This window comes from Dryobates pubescens, chromosome 7 (assembly GCF_014839835.1).
Source record: "Dryobates pubescens isolate bDryPub1 chromosome 7, bDryPub1.pri, whole genome shotgun sequence".
In the NCBI taxonomy this organism is placed as follows: Eukaryota; Metazoa; Chordata; class Aves; order Piciformes; family Picidae; genus Dryobates; species Dryobates pubescens.
In genome coordinates this window covers 40,896,840-40,903,881 of record NC_071618.1, presented here as the reverse complement: position 1 = coordinate 40,903,881, position 7,042 = coordinate 40,896,840, and positions in this window count along the sequence as shown.

Sequence of the window (7,042 nt, the reverse complement as noted above, 5' to 3'; positions counted from 1 at the left end):
GTTAATGGTTGCACTTGGTAATCCCAAGGGTCTTTTCCAACCTGAATGATTCTGTGTGCACACTAGCATCACACATGCTTCCACAATAGCAGTAGGAGGAGTGTGCATTAGTGGTACTCTAGCTACCTCACTGTATTTTTAATGCCTTTATGAGATCTGAATAGGTTAGCATGTGCTTGTTTCAGTCTGTGTTCTGAGCTCCCCAAATCTGTTATATGCCATGGAGGATATTAAAGCTTAGCTTAGCTCCCACTATCATTCGCCATATTCCAAGAGCTTACTTTTTGGCTGAGGGCACTTCTGAGAACTAATCCATGATGTGTTTACTTTGGCTGGAGGAGTTGAAAAAGCTTTAAAGAAAAAAAAACCAAACAAATTTAAAAGCTCCCCAAATGTTCCTGCAGCTTGGCTTACTGCTCCTATTATGCTAATCTCAGTGTTTTTAATGTGAGGGCTTCTTTTGCCCTGGGTCCTATGTACTCTGCAGTGTCATAAAAGGTATACCACTTTATAGATAAGTAATGCTGACTGCCTTGTAACAGGGAGTACTGCACTCTGTATGAATGTGTCCATTTTTTCTTCTCTTTCCTGAAGTGTAGGAAGTTGTCATATTTCATGTCTACAAGATAGAATACAATAGAGTAGAGTAGAATAGAATGGAATAGAATAGAATGGAATGGAATGGAATAGAATAGAGTAGAGTAGGATAGGATAGGGTAGGATAGGATAGGATAGGATAGGATAGGATAGGATAGGATAGGATAGGATAGAATAGAATAGAATAGACCAGGTTGGAAGAGGCTTTTGAGATCATCAAGCCCAGCCTATCACCCAACACCATCAAATCAACTAAACCATGGCACCAAGCAAACCATCAAGTCTCTTCCTAAGCACCTCCAGTGATGGTGACTCCACCACCTCCCTGGGCAGCACATTCCAATGGCCAATCTCTCCTTCTGGGAAGAACTTCTTCCTAGCATCCAGCCTAAACCTCCCCTGGTGCAGCTTGAGACTGTGTCTTCTTGTTTTGGTGCTGGTTGCCTGGGAGAAGAGACCAGCCCCCACCTGGCTACAACCTCCCTTCAGGAAGTTGTAGACAGCAAGAAGGTCTTCCCTGAGCTTCCTCTTCTCCAGGTTAAGGGAAGATCTTACCAAGATGTCTAACTAAAAGTCTAAAAAGCGAGGAAAATCTTAAGAAGATCAAAAATACCTTTTTTTCTTTTATTATTATTGATTTTTATTGTATTTGGAAAAAAAATTTCTTACAAGCCTTGCTGGCTGTTACCATCCAGTTCCGGGCCCCTCAATTTAAGAAAGACATTGAGACACTTGAACGTGTCCAGAGAAGGGCAGCGAGGCTGGGGAGAGGTCTGGAGCACAGCCCTGTGAGGAGAGGCTGAGGGAGCTGGGGTTGCTTAGCCTGGAGAAGAGGAGGCTCAGGGGAGACCTCATTGCTGTCTACAGCTACCTGAAAGGAGATTGTAGACAGGAGAGGGTTGGTCTCTTCTCCCAGGCAACCAGCAGCAGAACAAGAGGACACAGTCTCAAGCCGTGCCAGGGGAGGTTTAGGCTTGAGGTGAGGAGAAAATTCTTCACAGCAAGAGTGATTGGCCATTGGAATGTGCTGCCCAGGGAGGTGGTGGAGTCACCATCACTGGAGGTGTTCAAAAAGGGATTGGCCATGGCACTTGGTGCCATGTTTTAATAGTCATGAGGTGTTGGGTGCTAGGTTGGACTGGATGATCTTTGAGGTCTTTTCCAACCTTGTTGATTCTATGATTCTATTTAAGAGGTAAGGTAAGGAATTGTTCTGTCTCTACTTTCTTTTTCTGAAACAAAGAGAAAAGGAAGCAACAGGGAGGTATTTGTCTGTACTTGGGAAGTTTTATTTCTCTGTTCCATCAGCCAGGTTCATATGTGTGCACAACACAACCACAGCGAGTTGTGGTTCTTGCCTATCTTGGGCACTTCTCTTTGAAAAGACCTTGCAAGTGCTCACACCAATGAATGGGATAATAGAGATCTCTCCTTCAATGTGCTTTTACATTTTTATCAAGGATAGCTGGAATTGTGGTTAAGAATATGTGTTTCTTTCTGCTCCCCTGTTCCTTCAGAGAAACCCCAGTGGGTGATATTTACCTCTAGGCTTTGCAGTGAGTGGTTTAGGCAAGTAGGTTCCTCTCCATCACCACGTGCATTTAACGTGTGGATAAACGTGGTGCAGGAGAGTTCAGCTTGGGATTCATTGATGCTGTGGTGCTGATGATATGCAGGCCTGATGCCTTTGCACTGGACCCAGCTGGTAATTTCCCAGTGTTGGCTGATGCCTGGGCTTGGATGAAAGGGAGCTGGCTGTAGCTTGGGCCAGATAATTTGGAGATGCTAATGACTCGTTTGTTAAAACAAGTAGAGGCCTTGGCAGAGAGAGAGGGACTTCCTTTCTCTCTTGTCTCACCCTTCTCCTTTGCTTTCCAGCTTTGCCTGCTGTTCACCCAGAGGGTGTTTGTTTTGTGGGTGCAATTCAGAGTCCTCATGGACACTGGTCACAAATGCTCGTTTCCATTGTTGTTCCATTGCTTTTTTTGTTGTTTGTTTCACATGAAGAGAAGAGTTTCTTTTGAAGATGAATCTTACTGTCATTCTCTGTATGGCATCCTGGCCTGCATCAGGAACAGTGTGGCCAGCAGGAGCAGGGAAGTCATTGTGCCCCTGGACTCAGCACTGATTAGGGCCACACCTTGAGTCCTGAGTCCAGTTCTGGGCCCCTCAGTTTAGGAAAGATGTTGAGTTGCTGGAAGGTGTCCAGAGAAGGGCAACAAAGCTGGGGAGGGGTTTGGAGCACAGCCCTATGAGGAGAGGCTGAGGGAGCTGGGGCTGTTTAGCTTGGAGAAGAGGAGGCTCAGGGGAGCCATCTACAACTCCCTGAAGGGAAGTTGTAGCCAGGTGGGGGTTGGTCTTTTCTCACAGGCAGCCACCAACAGAACAAGAGGACACAGTCTCAAGCTGTGCCAGGGGAGGTTTAGGCTGGATGTTAGGAAGAAGTTCTTCCTAGAAAGAGTGATTTGCCATTGGAATGTGCTGCCTAGGGAGGTGGTGGAGTCACTATCCCTGAAGGGGTTTAAGAAGAGACTGGATGGGGCATTTGGTGCCATGGTTTAGTTGATTAGACGGTGTAGGGTGATAGGTTGGACTCGATGATCTCAAAGGTCTTTTCCAGCCTGGTTAATTCTATTCTATTCTATTCCATTCTATTCTATTCTATTCTATTCTATTCTATTCTATTCTATTCTATTCTATTCTATTCTATTCTATTCCTACCTCCATTTGATGCAGTCTGACTTGTTGCAGTGGCTTGCCAGTGAGTGTGCCTTTGCGAAACTCTTGAGAGAGAAAGAAGCATCAGCTGTTGTAGGCTATTGACTGCCAGTTCCTGATGTGGGCTGGCTGGCATGAACACATTTATGTCTGTGGTTAAAAGCGAGCTCCAGATTTCTTTTCTCTGCTGGCTTAGGTACAAGGGCCTTTACATGGAATAGTGCAGCTTGATGTGTGATTTATCACTGGAGTTCAGACACGTGTTTTCATAACCTATAAAGTTCTGTCTGCATATATGTCTTCAGCATGTTAGTCTAGAGAGTGTGTACACAAGGCTGTCATTGAGGGCTGTGCTCTCTGCTCCCTATGCAGGAACCATCATGCACTGAACATTGAATCCTAGAATCAATAAGGTTGGAAAAGACCTCAGAGATCATCAAGTCCAACCTGTCACCCAACACAGTATCACAGTATCACTAAGGTTGGAAGAGACCTCGAGGATCACCGAGTCCAACCTGTCTCCACACACCTCATGACTACACCATGGCACCACGAGCCACATCCAATCTCCTCTTGAGCACCTCTAGGGATGGTGACTCCACCACCTCCCTGGGCAGCACATTCCAATGGCCAATCACTCTTTCTATGAAGAACTTCTTTCTAACATCCAGCCTAAACCTCCCCTGGTGCAGCTTGATATTGTATCCTCTTGTTCTGGTGCTGGTTGCCTGGGAGAAGAGACCAACCCCCACCTGGCTACAACCTCCCTTCAGGTAGTTGTAGGCAGCAAGAAGGTCTCCCCTGAGCCTCTTCTTCTCCAGGCTAAGCAACCCCAGCTCCCTCAGCTTCTCCTCACAGGGCTGTGCTCCAAACCCCTCCTCAGCTTTGTTGCCTTTCTCTGGACACGTTCAAGTGTCTCAAATATCCTTCTTGAATTGAAGGTCCCTGGACCTTCAACCTGGACACAGGACTCAAGGGCTGGCCTAACCAGTGCTGAGTATAGGTGCAGAATGACCTTTCTGCTCCTGCTGCAGAAAGAAGTGAACTTTCTAATTATGAGATTGTGACTTTTGTAATGGCAAATAAATTATCTTGTGTTGTTTTTAAACAGGGAGAATTCTATACTCAGATTTTCTGGCTGTGTTCAGCACAGGTGCCCCACCTCAACAGCTTGATTTTTAGGTATATTTTTAGGCTCATTTATCAGTGTGATCAACACTGGAATTGGTGGTGTGTAGGGAGATTTTCCTTAGGATAGTCAGACCCTAATTCTCTACTGGTTCCAAAAGAATTTTGCAGCAAGCAGCAGGAAGGTGATTTAAAAAATAGAATAAAGTATACAATAGAGGTATTTTCAATCATTCCATACCCACTATGTCAAATTGGGAGACATATGGATGCATATTTTACAAGCTGTAGCTTGCACTGGCAGCTGTAAGGAGGAAACATTGTGGAAATGACTATGGCTGATCAGGCTGATAAAAGAGCCTAAAAATGAGAGAAATAGGAAATGGACCTTGATGTGGGCTTTCAGGGTTGTGTCCAGGGTACACCTACGTAGGTGTTTATTCTTTTAGTAGAGGACTATTTGATACTCACTTTATATTTCAAAAGATTCCCCAATTAACTGCAATGGCAATATTAATTTGATGAAGTTTTTAGAATGGAATGGAATGGAATGGAATGGAATGGAATGGAATGGAATAGAATAGAATAGAATAGAATAGAATAGAATAGAATAGAATAGAATAGAATAGAATAGAATAGAATAGAATAATCCAGGTTGGAAGAGACCTTTGAGATCATCGAGTCCAACCTATCACCCAACACCATCTAATCAACTAAACCATGGCACCAAGCACCCCATCCAGTCTCTTCCTAAACACCTCCAGTGATGGTGACTCCACCACCTCCCTGGGCAGCACATTCCAATGGCAAATCATTCTTTCTGGAAAGAACCTCTTCCTAACATTCAGCCTAAACCTCCCCTGGCACAGCTTGAGACTGTGTCCTCTCGTACTGGTGATGGCCGCCCAGGATAAGAGACCGACCCTCACCTGGCTACAACCTCCCTTCAGGGAGTTGTAGGCAGCAATAAGGTCTCCTCTGAGCCTCCTCTTCTCCAGGCTAAGCAACCCCAGCTCCCTCAACCTCTCCTCACAGGGCTGTGCTCCAAACCCCTCCCCAGCTTTGTTGCCCTTCTCTGGACACCTTCCAGCAACTCAACATCTTTCCTAAACTGAAGGGCCCAGAACCGAACACAGGACTCAAGGTGTGACCTAACCAGAGCTGAGCACAGGGGCACAATAACTTCCCTGCTGCTGCTGGCCACACTATTCTTGGTACAAGCCAGGATGCCATTGGCCTTCTTAGCTGCCTGGGCGCAGTGCTGCCTCCTGTTCAGCCTACCATTGTCCAGTACCCACTGGTCCCTCTCTGCCTGGCTGCTCTCCAGCCACTCTGACCCCAGCCTGTAGCACTGCATGGGGTTGATGTGGCCAATGTGTAGAATCCAGTACTTAGATCTGTTAAATCTCATGCCCTTGGACTCTGCCCATCTGTCCAGCCTGGCAAGGTCCCTCTGCAGAGCTCTCCTACCCTCTAACAGATCAACACCTGCACCCAACTTGGTGTCATCTGCAAATTTACTCATGATGGACTCAATGCCCTCATCCAGATCATCAATAAAGGCATTGAACAGGATGGGGCCCAGTACTGATCCCTGGGGGACCCCACTAGTGCCTGGCTGCCAGCTGGATGTGGCACCATTCACCACCACTCTCTAGGCTGAGCCCTTCAGCCAGTTCCTAACCCAGCTCAGAGTGCTGCTGTCCAAGGCAGGGGCTGACAGCTTGGCCAGGAGTTTGCTGGGGGGGGGAACGGCACCAAAGGCCTTGCTGAAGTCTAGGCAGACTACATCCACAGCCTGCCCCACATCCACCAGGCAGTCAACTGACATAGAATGAAATTGGTTTGGTGAGGCAGGACCTCTCCTTCCTAAATCTTAAATCCAGTTGTAACAGAAACTGTGCTCTGTTCTAAGTGTCAGTTTTGTTCACCTGGGGATACTGATACACTTTCTTTGCCTGCCTTTCTGCAAGTTATTTATTTCCTTTACAAAGAACACGTATCACAAAGGGATCAAAATAAATCATAATTGAAATAACTTGGTTTCCAAGGTGATTCTTTGCTCATTTATTTTTATGTGCTCGCTGCTTCATATGCCCTTAATTGAACTGTTGTATTTTAATCATCTGTATCACTTTATGGTGGGGAATTTGTTCTTGTCGCAGTGTGGACTTTGTCATTTCACTTAGCATTTTCCCTGGGAAATCAGAATGTTAAATAAGTGCAGAAGAGATGTGCTGTACATCGATTTTGATTGTCCTGAAAGCTGTGGTAGGTTGAGAGAGGGCTTAGTTCTCCCTCCTCCACAGAGTAAGAAACCACAGCTAACTCAGTCGAAGAGCAAAAGCTATATATTTACAAGCATATATGGAAAGCAGGTTATATATAACACAATATATACAGGTATTTACAATATATACACAGAAATATACAGCAAAGAGAAATAACACAACAAAAATCCCTCCCCGAGGGAGGGATCCCCTCCTTGGAACCCCCTCTCTCCCCCCCTACCTCCCTTTTTCCCCAAAAAGGGGTTAGAGAGAAAGAAAGGCAAGTTACTAAGGAAAAGAGTTGTTAGTAAGCTTCAAAAGCCCATGCA